Source organism: Balearica regulorum, chromosome 1 (assembly GCF_011004875.1).
Source record: "Balearica regulorum gibbericeps isolate bBalReg1 chromosome 1, bBalReg1.pri, whole genome shotgun sequence".
Classification (NCBI taxonomy): domain Eukaryota; kingdom Metazoa; phylum Chordata; class Aves; order Gruiformes; family Gruidae; genus Balearica; species Balearica regulorum.
In genome coordinates this window covers 102,895,826-102,913,128 of record NC_046184.1, presented here as the reverse complement: position 1 = coordinate 102,913,128, position 17,303 = coordinate 102,895,826, and positions in this window count along the sequence as shown.

The following is a 17,303-nucleotide window of genomic DNA, read 5'->3' as shown; positions in this document are numbered from 1 at the left end:
AGGGGACATAGATGAATAATTGCTGCCAGCACCTTCAAATTCCTTTATGGCCTAAAGGTGGTAAAAGCAACGGTCATGGCTGCTGAAGGTAGCAATACCACTGTGTCAGTTCAGGACCTGTTTTTGGCATTTTCCGGAGGCACGGACACCTAAATGTTACTTACCTGGACACAGTTGGGATTGGTGCCCTCTTCATGCAGCCAGCACGTGATTGCAGCACACCTGACCAGCCAGCCTCCTGTCTGCATGGGGAAGCTGAAGCTGATGTAGGACAGGATTAATCCCACAGGAGTGGACAGCTGTAAGATGGAGGTATGGTTTCCCAGGAGTGTCCTTGGGTGCCTCATGCCAGAAAAGCTGATGTCAGTACCTTCTCCTTTTAGAGCAACCCTTGTGCAGCACACAAAAACCTCTTTGAGAACTACGTTGTTTCACAGAGTAGAAGGGAAGAAGGTCATTAGCTCATTACAGAGACTCTCATTTACACATCATAAGCTTCTCCTCTGATGGGTGGTTTAGGAACTCTAAGAAGTCTGTTCACATTTAATATCACGGGTTACTGAAACATGAATGCAAGGTTTTTTCCTGGTTCTCATATAGCAGTGGGCTATAATTTATGGTTCTTATTTTTCAGATTATATAAACTCATAAATACACAGGCACAGACACAGAGAAACATACACGCACATAAGCACAACACTTATTTTGACTATTTATCTATACATTCTTCTTACCCCAGTAGATATCTTCCACTTGCTCTACTACTCCAAGCTCATGATTTTATATCTACATAGTCTTTCAGGACCCAGCTTTCTCTTTTTGATGTTTGTTTTATACCCGTACAGCTGCCATCAATGCTTTGTGTGGCACAGGCAAACTAACTCTAGTCTTACTTATTGATCAGCAACTTTTGTTGAAAGTTTTTCACCAGGAGGCTTATTCAGGCTTTCTAAAGGAGGCCTGAAAGCCTGAATAAACTAGTATTAATAATGTAAAAAAGTTGGTGGTGGGGAATCATTTGGGATTTCCCCAACGTACTCAGTACAGCTGGGCCATATTCACTGGAGCGGGAGAGACTTTCGGCATTGGTCCCTGAAGATGCCGATTGCTGCACCGAGGATGGGAAGGAAGCTGTGGGTTTTGTCAGGGCTCTTTGGCTCTGCCGCAGCTTGGCAGAGTGTCTGTGTCAGCAGGAGCACCAGATCAGGGCATTATTTGACCACCAAACCACATACTTTTCTCTGCCAACATCATTATTTCTTTCAGAGTGGGAGGGAAATACTGTGGCTTGTTTCAATGCCCCGGGGCCTTGAATCTAAGTTTTCATTCGGGAATTGACTCACGATCATCCTGCCTTGCTGTAGGGCAAAACCAGCCAATATGGTATTTCCCTTTAATGCACAAAGCTAACAAATAACTGCTCTTGTAAGGAACTGGGAATAGGGGGAAGAGAATTACGTAGGCTTGGTGGGGTCTAGAAGAACAAGAAATGCAACAACAGTGAGAAAATGAAAAGTGTTGGCAGAATGAAATGCTGCAATACCTCACCCGGCACCATGAGTCTCCTGAGGTTCACAATTAAAGAAGGGGGACGTAGCTAAAGATTCAGATAAGACTACACAGACTATTAAGGGCTCAGGGAGGGAATGCAATAGAAATTTCAAAGCAAAGGCAGAGAGAGGAAAAAGCGTCTGAAAGAAGATGATGGCAGACTGACAGAGTGTCACTCAGCGCTGCTGATATGCCTTAAAATCCCCAGAGCTGGGACTGAGGAGGCATCACATCAGGTTCCCGACAGAAAGGACTTCCACTGTCACTCACAGGCGGCCTTCGAACTGATCAAAGGGTACTGCTAAAAACACACACTGAAGTCAGGAGTCCAAGAGAGAGCAGGTCACCTACAGGCAACACCTTCAGCATAAAATATGTAGTAGACAGTAAAGCAGAAGGCAATTGCTTGAGGTTCCTGTAGCCACAGGAGACCATCTCCCCCATAACTAATGGGAAATTATGAGACTGTCTAAAGATTTCCCTGTTCTTTAGGGGTATAGGTATACTAGCAGCTTCAATTGGAATGAGCATATTTGATATAAATATTTGCATTGCATAGCTCCCCTCCCTAACCATTCTGGAGACATAAGGAACTCAGCAGCAATTGCTTCAGGCCAATGGTCCGCTTCAGCTATCACAACAAAATGGCAAGTGCAGTCATAGCCTTTGTCACCAGCTGCCACCCACTTACTCGGGCGCTTGCCAAAAAGACAGACAGACGGTTACTCTCTGACAATGGCAGAGGCATTCTCGCTTCTTTATAGCTAAAAGGAACTCTAAACCCCCTCTGTTAAATTCATACTGAAAGGCTAAACCTTGATGCACTATTAATATGCTCAAGAGACAAAACTTGGAAATCTCTCACCTTCTTATATACCTTGGGCAGGAATTTCCTTCCCAGAAATAATCTCCTTTATAACAAGGCAATGAAATTTTTTACAATTAACCAAAAGAAAGGAGTGAAGGCCATTGTCAGAGTTTCATGAGCCACAGAGTTCATTGCACAAGTCATGAAATTCTCTTGCAAATGGAAATTAAGTATTCTGTAGAAACTGGGATCATTATATACAAAGAGAAAGGAAAGCTCTTGCTGCCCCATATCCCTAACAAGTGAGCTAATTTATGGTTTGATTTAGTTTTTCTAATGAAGAACCAACAATGATTTGGCAGACATCACATATGTATGAAACAAGGTGAAAGAGAGAACCACAGAAATAACACTGAATTACACCAAAGCTAGCTCAGTTTAAAATCAGCCTAACTCCCTGGACTTCTGTGAAATTACTCCTGATTTATGTGGATGTAAGTAAGCATAGAACCCAATTACTGCCTCTGCGAAGGTCTGGATATTGTGTCATTTGGGGGCAAGGAATGAAGAAAGGTTTACCTCAGGCATTTTGTTTTCTTTTTCCTTTTTTTTCCCCCCATTTGAATGACCTCTTATGTCAAAGTTCTCATTAGGCAGCATCAGAGATGTCAAAAAAAAAAAAAAGCATGAAGTGTTACAGTCCCGCTGACTCTGCCCCGCACCTAGTACAGCCTCAGAAAAAATCAGTAGTGTGTTAATGCACTGACCTCTTCCAAGAGCAGAGACAGCTATACAACTTGTTTCTAAGCTAATGCACAGAAATTAGGAGTGGGAGGATATTGGGAAGGCACAGTCATATACTAGTAGTGAATTGTCCATGTTTCAAGTTAGAAAATGTGCAATTACAGCTGGACAGGGGAAAAAAAAAACCAACAAAACCAACCTGAAAATAATGGAGGGACTGTGTATTTGCTTGTTAGTTTGTTTCCTCTGAAGGCCTATGTATTTACTGGAAATCCTGGGAAAGCAGGTGGGGGGCATTTTGTGACAGACTACAGGAGGATTTGACAAATATGACAGAAGAAAACCATGAGCAGATCCTAAAAAGCTGTTATGTGACAGAATTGCAGGGAAAAGTCTGGGAATTAAATGTTCTCGTAAAATTCACTGGGCAGAGATGCTTTCAGTAGCTGTGCTAAGCTCCAGGAAATGCAAATGACTGATTTCTGAGGAACACACAGCCCAGTACAGTGTGACTAACCCACATTCCCTTGCTCCTTGCTGGTCAAACAGCCACTCCAATGCTCAGCTTGCTGTGAAAAACTAACTCCTTGGCTGGTACAGAGCTGGCACTGAGAACCAGCTAAATCTTGTACAATGGGACTGATTTAACAGCTTCATCTGGCTGGTATAGGACTACAGCAGCATTTCCTTAGTGGAGAACCAGGCTTTAAACTGAAATCAAAAGTATTGCCATAAGACTCCTGTGTGAAAGGTCCCTTTGCAAATCTTCTCTTACCAGGAGACTTTCCTTATCCCATGAACTGATAAAAATTACTAATAAAAGCATAAAAAAATACCTTGAGGTCATCCCTTAGCTTCTTGATATTCACTATTTTTTTCTAAATTTATTTGTACCAGGTAACATTCTGTAGGAAAGATGTGATATTCAAAAAGCGAGAAAACTGGAAGGAAAGAGGGGCTTAAATGGCATGCAAAGTTTTGCTTTGGTTTTTTTGTTTCCTTGTTTTTTTAAAGACAAATGCAATCTGGAAGTACCTGGGTTTCTTATCACTTCCTACTATAATGAATTAGAAAGTCTATTCACACAGACGAAACGCATATTGCAAAACAGCATCTCAGATGGGACTTGAGCTGTGATGAATGAGGCCAAGGATTGCCTCACTTACTAATGTGTCTGTGCCTCTTGTCAACCAAAATTCCCATAGCAGCATGGCTAGAGAATAGAGACCTATGTCTGATCTGATCTCAAAATGTATTTGAGATATACATATATACTGATATTTCTAAATATATTTATTCAAATCCCTAGGCATCTTTGAAAAATACTTTTGTCTCTGACACCCTCTCTGTCTGTGTGTGCAAATACATTTTGTTGTCAACACATTTTTTGGGGGGAGAGCAGTTACTTTAGGAAGTGTTTTCTTCCTCCAAGCCCTTTAACTGACAGGAGCAAAATCAGTATCACAATACCTTGGTTTAACTGGGTTTTGGGTTTTTGAGCAAGTCCATTCTGTATTTCCCATCTATAAAATGAAGGTAATATTTAAGGCACTTTTTAAAGTACTTTGAGATTGTCATGTTAAAAATTAGCCTTTGCTTCTAACTAATGTTAGTTTAGCCCAGAAAGGCAACTGTGTCCTGGGCTGCATCAAAAGAGGTGTGACCAGCAGGTCGAGGGAGGTGATCCTGCCCCTCTACTCCGCTCTCGTGAGACCCCACCTGGAGTACTGCATCCAGCTCTGGGGGCCCCAGTACAGGAGAGACATGGAGCTGTTGGAGCGAGTCCAGAGGAGGGCCACAAAGCTGGTCAGAGGGCTGGAGCACCTCTCCTGTGAGGACAGGCTGAGAGAGTTGGGGTTGTTCAGCCTGGACAAGAGAAGGCTCCAGGGAGATCTAACTGCGGCCTTCCAGTACCTGAAGGGGCCTACAGGAAAGCTGGGGAGGGACTGTTTATCAGGGAGTGTAGTGACAGGACAAGGGGCAATGGGTTTAAGCTGAAGGAGGGTCCATTTAGATTAGATGTTAGAAAGAAATCCTTCACTGGAAGGAAGGCATTTGAACATGTTGCCCAGAGAGGCTGTGGATGCCCCATCCCTGGAAGTGTTCAAGGCCAGGTTGGATGGGGCTTTGGGCAACGTGGTCTAGTGGAGGGGGGTTGGAACTAGATGATCTTTGAGGTCCCTTCCAACCCAAACCATTCTACGATTCTGTGATTTAACACCTATTATAAATCTCATCAGATTTGCACTTGTGTTACCTGTGACAACCACTGATAAAGACAGAAACTGAATTCAGCAGTATCTACTGAATTTGCTAATAATCCCAATTCAGAAATCTGACAGAGCTGGAACTGCAGTACCTAGTCTGGAAATAAGCAGGTATCTCTGAATCCTGATACTGGAAAAAGCGTGTCCTCCACAGGACAACTCATCTCCTGCTGTACCATCTACTGTGTCTTCAACAATGTAAAGCAAACCAACTTTGGAAACATGGGCTGTGTGACAGTCAGATGTGTCAATATCTTGACTCAAGAGAATAGGAGGTTGTAATTAAGGTTTTGCTTTAGCGCAGGAGTTTTAATAGCATAGATATTGTTCCTGGTATTTGTTTCAAATAGAAATCAATAACTTACAGGGAAGTGACAGTAGTGACAGATATTGAAGTGGCAAAAGCTACTGGAGACTTTTCTCTAACTTTTGCTGCATTTATAAAAGTTTGAATAGTCTTGGTATAGCGTAATGCAACCCTCTTTTGTCCATCCAAGAAAGATTAATGAATGTGTGAGTTAATAATAATATTAATGATTTTAAAATATTGCCTGATACTAATGTACGATCTGGTTGCACACAGTATGCGTTTCTGTACAGATCAGTTTCTCTGTTTTTTTCACCTTAGCTGTTTCTTGCTTTATTTAGAAACAGTCAAATTATTTTTTCCAGCTCTATCTGTGTCTGTGATATGGACTAAACAATAAGTATTACTAGAAGACACAGGAGTATAATAATACATCTTTATTGGAGCTACTGCCGAGTTAGAAACCTTGCATCAACACTTCTATCAGCCTTTTAGACTTTAAAACTAGTGCTTCAGCTTGTATGGTTAGTTCAAAAGATTGCAAATGCAAAGTTTACAGAAGTGTATGACAGTGATATATTTGCCAGTAGCAAATTAGTCCAAGTGAGTTGTAAAGCTTGCACTGACATATATAATTCTTAGCAGGTTTCAAACTGTCTACTCCAGGCTATGATTAATTTCATTAGATATTCTTAAAGTTAAGAAAAAAAGGAAGAGTAATAAGGTAGTCTGTCAATCACAAGTTCTAGAACACAAAAAAAATCTCAGATTAAGTAATCTTTCCATACTGTGGACTTGATTCTCATCTCACTGACATGTAAATGGTTCTGCTGCACTTGTAACCCATACATTTAAGTAGATGAAGATTTAATTTTAGCACCAAGCACTGAAATTACAGTCTGATGTATTTATCTCAAAAGATCTCCTCCAAAATGGAGATTATGTAACAATGGGGTTCAAATTTACCTGTTCCCAAACAATATGATATCCCATCTAAATGGTGAAATTATGTGCCCATAGTAAAATGCTGCTACATAGTTAATATGCAAAACTATGCATATTGTTCAATAAAGAGTATTTATGCCATAAATGAAAGATTAACCCAGCAATTTACAGCTAGAATTCTGCATTGTTATGGTCAAGTTATAAAGCAAATTGACACATTCATCACACAGACAGATCTTATGTGGGAAGGCAACTTCCAGCCTAAGTACCTAATAATGGAAAACATCATTAAGTAGGCCCCATTGGCTAATGACAATGTGACTTTTGTTAATCTTCATTGATTAACAATTTTTTTTTCCCCCTTGATGATTCCATCACAGATTTGAATTCCCAAAAGAACCTTGACCTACTGATAGAAGTGATTTTTTTTTTTAAATGAGGAGAAGTCAGTTTGGGCACCATTTCTCTTCTCTGGGTAACACCCAGTCCTCCCTTCCGTCTTTGCCCATCACTTGCTCATTTGGGTGATTGGCTTCTTTAATCAGGACGGGTGGCTTCACCTTGCCATGGTGTTGTCCGGCACCTGGCTGCCATTGGCCTCAGGTGTTGCCCTTTTTGCTGACTCCGTAGCCGGGTATGGGAGAGCAGGTGTGGGAGGGGAGGAAAAGGGGAGGAGAAGCGGTTCTTTGTTTCTTACCTCTGCCTGTAGTCTGCTTCTCTATAAATGCTGTGCACTACAGTTTTCTACAAGATGAAGAGTCTGATCTCTGTCCTGTATCTTTTTTGTTTTCACATCATTACTGAATCTTTGGGGTTTGGAATTTTTTTTTTTTTTTTGGCTTTCAGTTTCTCTGCCTTCTTGACTAATGGGCTTTTGCCCCACTTCTAGTTCCCCGTGATAGCACACCTGAAGACAGACAACAGCAGCTGAGCAGCATGGCAGAGAGTATAAATAACCTGTGTTCAGCACAGCATCCAAATTTTCTCAGAGATTACTGCTTTTATTTTCACAAGAGGCCTGTGATAAAGGGTGGGTAGTGGTCTCATGTCACACTGAGGAATCTGAATGTGAAGAGGTGGACTGGTAAAGGGGTTTAAAGATTAAAGTTATGTGTTTTGAAATCTAACCCTTAGTGCCTACCTGCCAGTGTAGAGTCCAGACCTATGTGTAAAATCTGTGTGGGTGGATCTGGGTGCCTAGGATGTGGATCCTCAGTCCACTGAAAACAGAGGCATTTAAAATCGATGTGGAGTGTTAGACAGCAGGAGATGCTTACAGAAGGGATATGTCTGAACTTCCACCTTTCTCTGGAGCTTTGCCAAATTAGCTGAGTCTGTAATAAATCAACTATTCATTTGGGCTCAGTACTGGAACCTTTTACCTGAACTTCTTCCAGAAATCAGGTCAAACGGCAGATTTACCAGGAAGGGTAATGGGGTTGTACGGTCCCCAGTGTCAGCCTTTTCAGTTCTGGCACGAGTGCCCTCCTGTAAAGTGATGCGGCTGCAGAGGCGCCCACGTTTGCTTCGGGGTTGGTTTGTCACCACTGCCAACTATTGGAAGAATAAGATTACAACTTTACTGGGTCAGTGATGATGAGAATAACCCTTGAGGTTAATAGCTAGGGGCCTACCCCATTCTTCTGCAAAGTCAAATCACCTGAAGAAGGAGGGGAAAAAACCACATTCTTCCTCCTTCTCCCCAGCACTGCTTTTGGTTTAGCTATGTGGTAGCTGCAGAGGTGCTGGGAGATGTGGGCTTGAATTGCCCCGGGTGGAGTAGCCTTCTCCCAGATCTGAAGCAAAATGAGATCTCCTCCACAGCGGGTGACTTCTTTATCCATTTAGACCTAGGGAAGATGTGAAGGCACCATTGCTGCAGTTTTCTATCTGATTTTTGAGATAAAATGAGATCTGTCACTGGTTCCCCACCTCAGCAAAGTGTATAAAGCACAAGGCCATCTATTCTCTTTGCATTGGATGACTGTCTCAGTGGTGAATAGCTTAAGGGTGACCAGAGTACTTCTCACATGGGAAACACACCAGCCTGCTGAGAAGGGGTTTTATACACTCAGCTCAGGCAGCTGCAATTTTCCACTTGGCGCTGCTCGCTTAGGAGTTAACACTAGTGCCAGCAGCAACTTCAGGACTGCCTCAGGAAAAGAGCTACACTTATACAACTATTTGCACCCCCATTCAAGTCGTTTTCATCACAGTAGATCCTTTTTGGCCATCCATGGATGTTGTCACATAGGTAACGACATACACTATATACACGTAGTCATTCTTCTAATTTCTGTGTAGGACTGTAGTGCAGTGGAAAAATGAGAGCTAATAGAAATAATCGAGCAGGCAAAGGGGAGCTGGGCTTTTTTGCCACTTTCTCACTATAGCTCCTCTGATGCCTCTCACTTCTGCTTTGCAATAACGCCTGCTACTCCCATCACGCAAATCTTGATCAGAGTCTGTCAGTCATGGTTTCAATGTGCCAGATGTGATGTGATGTTATGCTAAATGTGGCCTGAACTGAGTGCTAGCGTGACTCACTATCAAACCATTTTCTCCCGTGAGCCAAACAAGATTTAATAAAACACCAACAACAAAAAAAAGAAAGGGGGGGGAGGGGGTCATTCTTAAATATGACTGGTTTGTATGTTGGTTGGGTCTGTTGGCTTAGCTCCCTACGCATGTTAAAGGCTAGTAAATATACTGCTTTTTGTTTTTACACAAGTGAACAGTGAGTGGTCTCAAATAATATGGGTGGAAAATAGCTTGAAAAGAGGATTTTTTTGTTGTAAAAGCGCATGGATTTTTGGGGTTGTCTGGAGCAATTTCACAGAAACAAGAGCAGATTAAAGGAGGTAATGACATGTTTGTAATTTCATTCCTAAGGCTCACAGTGTCCTTGCCTCTGTCTAGTTTTCAGCCTGGAGATAAATCAAGGGCTTCAATTTCCAAATCTGTCATAGAAGCTTCACAAATAAAAATGCTGACAAAAAATATCTGCTTTTAAATGGCTACTTGCAAGCACTGACAACTAGCAGTCTATACATCTTTCACCTTACAGGGAAAAGAACCAGTGTGTGTTGCCAGGAAAAATGAAGAGGAGAAAGGCAGTGCTCCTAAAGTTAAAGTAATCTAAAAGTATGACAACAATAAACCATTTACAGTCATGTTTTGAATGCTAGATGAAAATAGATTTCAGGTGGTGTATTAACAAAGCCTCACAGCTGCCTGGCGTGGAAAAAAAAATGGATGTGGAGTTAGAATATCAAGTAGAGAGACCATGTGGACAAGCAAAATTCCTTCCACCCCCAGCTGCCCTCGCAGCTGCTGCGGCTGCTCCACTTGTGCTCCACCATGCCCGCAGAGAGAGCTTGTGCGTGACTGGGGAGGAGTGGGAAACAGGCTCCATGAAAACCAGCGCAGATTATGCTGGTTAATGCTGAATAATTTGCTGTATCTGCTAGCTGCAGGCTCTAGCTTTTGCAGGATATGAATTCCAATTAAAAGGCAGAGCTGGAGCTGTCGATAGTAATAGGTAAACTAGACCAGTTACTTTGCCAAAGTAGGGGTGACAGAGCCGAAATGGCCGCGAGGGGTGCTTCAGCCAGCAGCACTGTGGAGTCTCTGCACTCCCAGGGACACTGGCCATGGACCCCTGCAGCTTCCGCCCACAGGGGCTGGTGACTGGTGGTTATACCTATAGTCTCCTTGGTCTGCGGGGTTGAACTTTGTATGAAGATTGTAGAGCCATACTGTGTTCTTCAATCCCTCCTACAGCCTCGCTGCCATTAGAGGCAGAATAAAGTGTGAGTTAGTCCCCCCACGCTATGCCTGGGTTACCTGGCTTCGTCAAAGATTTGACCCGCTTCAGCCTAAAACCAGAGGACAACTCAGCACGCAGACTGTGTGGGGCTCTGCTCTGAGTGCGCGATCTGAACTAATGTGGCAGAATAAACGTGCCCGCCCACCCACACGCTCTTCCCAGGAGAGCTCTCGCTCTTTATTCCCAGCTAACATGTGTACGTGTGTGTACTTGGTGCCTTCCAGCCAGCTTGTCTCCTTAAGGCTTCTGCCTGGGAAATCCTGAAGAGAGATGTCCAGCAGTTCCCAGACCCGGGGAATGAAAGGTACATGCTCTAGGCAGTTGAAGTGCCCTTCATGAATTTATTTCATGCACAAGTATGTCATCCTTATGGTGTGTGGCCCCTAGGATTCGCCTGCACACATGCTGTGGGCAGGATCTGTGATGGCTGCAATTCCTGTGCCAGAGGGAACCGTGCTCACGTCCTGTGCAGCAGACGAATGGCCACAGTCTGACTGGATTTCATTTTTAAAGCAGAAAAAGAGAACATGTCAAGAGAAACTTGGATCTAGTGTAGCTGTACGGATGAGAAAGGTCAAGGTATAAAAGGTAGAGGACCATGTCGTCTAACTAAAATAATTATTTGAAATGCATGAAAACAGCCTGTGGGACATAATAGCCTTCTAGAGCAGGGAACTTGTACGCATATTGCTGCCTTCTATCGATGGGGATATAAAACCTGCTCAAGACTGTTATCTTCATCACTGCAGTTTTTGTCAGCTGGTTGGATTGAAAACCAGTCTGGAGAAGGTGGGTGCTCTCATTTTGCTCTTCACAACTTACGTTTCAATATTCTAATTTTTCTTCTAGTTTTGTCACAGTTGTAGGAAAAGTTTTTACTTCAAGCAGAGAACTTGCCACCTCACAGACATTGAGAGGCAGGGCTCAGTAAGTAGCTATCACTGAGTTTTTATTTCAGAGAGAGTTTTAGAAAAAGAATACTTTAATCTGTGGATCTGGAAAGTAATCTGTGAATAAGGGCAAAAAGGGTTAGTATTTTTAGGACGTATTATATGTTCAAAGGGCTGCGCACAGTGCTAATGCACAGCCATTAACAAATTGATCTTCAGCCCCTGTGCGCAGTTAAGTAGCAAAGTTTTACAGATAGGAAGACTGAGACAAAACATCTTGCTGAAGGCTGCCCGGCGACAGAGCTGGCTTTAGAAGTCAGCATCTCCCGTCTTCCTGTGTCATTCCTCCAGACAGCACTGCCAAGCAGCAAAAGAACCAAATCAGAGACACCTTTCTGTGAGGCTTAAAAAGAATGACCATGAAATAAATATAACGGTTAAAGCAAAAGGCAGTCCAAACAGTCCTGCTGCATTTTGAGTGCTGGGGTCTGCAGACTAAAGCCGCTGATATTTTGGTAAAACTAACACCAAAGACATTAAGTTTTATTATCAATATCAGATCATTGCCCATCCTGGTAATGACTGGACTGTGTGTTTGATAAAAGAACATTTGAGAACTGGTAGGCTGTTATTATATGTAATTGCTCTTTACAATGACTGGATATCTCTAGTGAAAATGAATCAGTAATCTCCACTGTAGCAGAATCTATTAAATAATTGGAGAGCATGGCTAGTATCTTTGATGTTGAAAGGAAGAAATTCAATAAGCAGTCTCATCAGGCTTTCTAATACAGCAGAAAAAAAAGGCTGCAGGCAGGAACATACCGACACTACAGGTCAGTGAAGGTTTATGGATTTGTGTGCCTTAGAAAGGAGGCAGAACCTAGCTGTACGGGACTGTTGAACCATTAGATACCTCAGGGGGTGTCAGAGTATTGTTGTGTAGCCTTCTAAAAATATAAATGGTAGGGCCAGACATCAAATGTTTCTCCCTTGCCCAGATTTTATGAGAATATCGTGTGTCCTGAGGAGATGTCAGAACTGTGCTTCAGCTGTTTTGCTACTTGACACTGGCACATTATCCTTAGAAGATTCATTTTCACATTTATTAACCCATTTCTACCTCACAGACTCACATCTTTCCATCAAAGAAGTGCCTGTTTGTCTTTGAATTAATAGCTTAGATGTATATAGTGGTCTTCATTACAGAAAAGCGTTCAGCCCCCTCTGCTAGATGGAAGACAGCTGGCAGCTACTTAGTACATTGCCCCAGGAGGAGAGCGCTTGGCTGAAGAAAGCACAAAAAAATTTACAAAAAATCCTTATTCTCCTCTAACAGGAGGTACCCTGGGACCTTTAATGTGACCATGGGACTGGCTTTTACTGGCTCCTCTGAAAAAACTGCACACAATACACCTCATGATGAACTCTTTATCTGGGAGGTTGAAGGAGGAAAAGGGATCAAGGGGCTTTGGGGATCAAATTATACCTCCCTAATGTTCATAGTAACATTTGTGCTGGCATTAGGCTGCAGAAGGGATATCTGAAGGAACAGTTGAGAAGATCGGGTTAATGATTTCCTCTGTAAAGATGTATAGTGAAAGAGAGCAAAGCACCCCAGCTGCAGAGTTAGTTATTGCTTCTGCAGTGCACTGGGGGCAGTTGGTGCACGGTGGTGGCACGGCGTCCCAGTGCACTGCCCCACAGCCGTGTGGTGGCCAGTTCCTGTATTACACCTCACTTACACCACCTGCCTCGAGGAATGACTCGGCCAAATTGAGGGAAACCGGTCAGGAGAAAGCACGAGCACCCTGCCCACGGTGACTTCTCAGTCTCCAGGGCAAAAAAACCAACCTCGCCCGTGGTGCTGACCAGTGCTCGGGGCGAGTGGCGAAGCCGTGAGAAAGATGGTTGTTGCCAGGGTCTGTGTGCAGGAGAGTGGCCTGCTGGAGAAGCTGGAGGGACCTCGGTCTCGTTCTCAAATCCCTCTGTCGGTCCCGAAGCTGTGTGGCACAGGCTTGGGTGCAAGCGATAAAATGGGGTCACCCCAGTGCCTTCACAGACAGCCATCCAAATCCCTATAGCTATTTGTGAAGCTACTGTCTGCCCTTTTTCTCGATACAGCATTGAAAATGCTTTGGACAGCATTATGTACCGCATGGATCTATTATACAATGTTTGCAGATACCTCAAGGAGTCCATGTTACTGTTGTTCCATAGCAGTCTGTCTCACGTCCATTATCTGTTTGTTTCAAAAGTCATAAATACAGAGCTAATTTTGCAGTTGTAAAGTTTTAATTAGTAATCTTATTCAAAAGGTTCTCACCTTTAGTGAGACACATCTCCTGTATAACATGATGATCTAAGCACTTCCAGGCTCATACGAATATAAAATATCTTTTTTTCACTTTGTGTTGAACTGTGGGAGGGGAAAAAGTCTAAAAAGAGACAGATTTATAGTGTATAAGTTAATGCTTTTTCAGAAGTCTCAAATTAAGTTGGATTGCTGTGAAACCATTTCTCTCATAAAAACTTCTCTTCCTTGTCCACCTTTTTCAAGCTTAAGCAAATTAAACAGCGAAGTCATATACAGATCAAAGAGAATGTTAAACCGTAACTTTCTTGACTTGCTTTCTGTTTTAGGATCAGTAACTTTTCATCTCAGATGTAGTGTCTTGATTAGCTTTTTTCTTACCTCTATGCTACGCTACAGTATTTCTGTTAAAATTGCTTTGCAGATTCATAACTCCCCAATACAGCGAGGAGCTGAAGCCTCCATGTTGCAGAAATGAAGCTTTGCTTGGAGTACATGATTAAAAAGGGCAGATGAGTACAAGAAAACAAGCTAATCCCAGGGGCATATCCAGCTTCAAATATTGACCCATGTTTTAGACGCTTCTTAAAGTGTCCCTTATAGGTGTTGGATTCAGTAGGAAAATGATAACAAGTTTGTATTTCTGGATCAGCTTCCAAGATATACCGGTATTTTTGCACTTGAGGTTTACAGTGCATACTCAGCCACAACAGGCAGATAATCTTTGTTAGAGTGCGGCTGTGGATAGATTTGGGATTCAGAGCTTGCAGTTCTTGAGGGCTGAGGCTTTAAACCTCTTCTCCTATGAGGCAGAGTATGAGCTGAACACAGAGCTGGAAATCGGGGTGTATATGTTCTGATGTCTCCTGACGGGCTGTTGGTGTGTTGTGTCGTCCAGTTGCTTTGAGGTGGCCGTCCTCGCCGCTATGCACCGCGTTCCAGCTACTCTCCAAACAGCATGTCCCAATTATATCTCTTCTTTTCTCTTTTTTTTAATTACCTCTGCTGTGTCTTAATTGAAAGAAAGGATGGCCTTTAATTTTTAATTTGTGCTTAGGTGTGTATTTTTCCTTTGATGCCAAACAATGGATTCTTTCTTCCAAAGTCCAACTTATGAAAACTATAAACCAAATTTTGGCTCCTGTTTTACCTGTGCCACCTCAGTGTCACGCAATGCTCATGGCTCTTCGGCCTGGGGTCTTCCTGGGAAGACAGACCAACCCCCAGCAGCGCTGACGAGAGAACTTCAGTCCCTCTTCCCCCGCAGGTCCCCGCGGGAGGCACCCGGTTAGGAGCACTGCAGAGGGAAAGGAGCCTCACTCGAGCACAGCAGAGCTCTGCGGTTGTTCCGCCAGGATACGCTAGGAGCTATGTGGCTATTGCCACTTACAACAGGCCTGAATGTCTCTGTGTTTTAGTGACAAGAACACTGCACTGTGACTAAAAGCTGCTCTTGCTCGCTCCTGCGCGCTCCTGCGCCTCATCTGAATGTGGCTATTTTGCTACAAAAGCAGACTGAGGCCCTTGCGATGCCCTGGCTTATGGAAGCATTAAGCCAGTATAAAATGGCTTTTCCTTCTTTGATACAGAAAATTACTAAGCAACTTGAATAGTTTCTTAGGGGTACCTTCTCTAAAACCTTGTGCTTTCTGTATCTCAGATATGCTTTTCAACTCATCAGCACTTCAGTGCAAAGACCATCAAGGTTTTAAATTGGCTCATTTTATGTTTATGAAGACTTTCTATATTTGAAAAAACTGTCAATTAGAAAGCTTACTGGTATATACTGATACTTCAAAAGCAGTAGAGAAAGATGTATGTTTCAGATAGTCGGGACTCCTGGGGTGAGTTGGGTTTAATATTTTGACAAGGAGAAATGCCATTAACTTCATATAATTAGTGCCAAAGAAAGGTTTTTCTTTATTTATTAAAATGCTTAACATTTTATTGCATTAAACATCAAGATTTAATTTTGTCATTTTTTTTGTCTGAAGACATCCATTTTATATTTAGAGTCTTGAATGGATAGTCTTTGCCACATTCTGCTGTTGTAAAGTTAATATGCACCCCTCACTTATGACAGCATCTTGTTTTCCACATCCTCAGTTCACTTGCCATGATTAGATCCTTTGCTGTTGGGACTTTATGGTTATCACTTTTACTCTTCAGTTTATTGTATATTTTAAAGACATTATCATATATGTGAGATTCATAATTAAAAGTCACTGGATTTTTTTTTTTTTTTACTATTGGCTTACAAAAACGGAATTAAAGCAGATTCACAACTCTGTCAAGAAACCTTTCTGAAAATCCACACCATAAGCTGACCTTGATCTACTTTCCAAATGCCACGTAACCAGTCCTATGCCAGTGATGTAGTCCATTGGAGTGGAAAACATGGAGCTGGAATATTCTGTGCTCAGCCGATTCCCAGTTCATGGGTAGAGTAACCTCAGCTGTTCCTCTAGCTGCCATTAAGTGGTCCCACAGCTCCTACAAATTACCCAGTCGGGGTGGGAAGTGCTTGGCCCTTTGAATGATTCAAGATAAAGGAAAGTAGAGAGGTAACTTTAAGCCCCAAGCAATTTAGAATCTGATTTTAGAAGAGTATGATACACAGGATAAGAGTAAAATTGTAAGATAGGGTGTGATACTGACAGCATTTAGAGCACTGCTGTCAATCTTAGTGAAATGTAGGTTATATAGAAGGATTTGAAGGAAGAGAATGAGAGTGCTTTGCTGACAAGAGAGAAGGATTTTTTTTTTTTTTAAGTATGAGAACTTTGCTTTGAAGATGATAGCAAGTTTAGAGAAGGAATAGACAGAAAGAAGGAAGATGTATGAACAGTGGTACAATGCTGATGCTAATATCTGTGGTGTTTAAGAAATAATGAGCCTAATGACATATGTGAAAATTCTTTTCAAAAGTATTGTAGGCAAATCTAACAATGTATTCTTCATGGTTAGTGGTTTCTAAACCCTACTCTCTGCCCCAGAGTTTCCTTTAATTAGTTACAGAATTAGCTATTGCCCTGAATGTATTTAGAGTTTAAATAATATTTGTTCATTATTTTCTCTTTTTTAAAAAGGAAAGGAATAAGGAAAAAAGTAAAGGCAATTTTGAAATAATTTTAGATTTGTATTTTCAAACTAGTTAAACACAGTATTCCATAAAAGTGTCACACTGATACTGATCCACTTCATCAAATTATTGTATTTGCTTGTTTTACTGATTAAACTTAAATTCTTTTAGGGTGGACCTGTAAATTAAGTAACAAGATAGAGAAAACTACTTTTTTTTTTAATGATAGTCTTGTATCAGAACACTGATCAGTTCTTTACTTGCTGCATTATTTAAAAAGGTCTCTTCCTCTGTTGCGCTTACTTGTGTTTACAATGATCCTCAGCCATGTAACCCGTGACGATGCAGAAAATAGAAGTAGCATAAGTGAGCTAGAAACACTTCTAACTTGGTTAAATTGGATGAGGGATTCTTAGGAGGGAAGGGTGGAGTTCTGGAAAGTCAGCTTTACAAGCCGCAGCCAGTCCTCGGCGGCTGCGCAGACACTGCATCTCATTGTATCTTTGGAGTACGTAACGCCTAGCCCTGTCTCCGTTTGCTCAGGGAGAAACTTACTCATGTTGCTG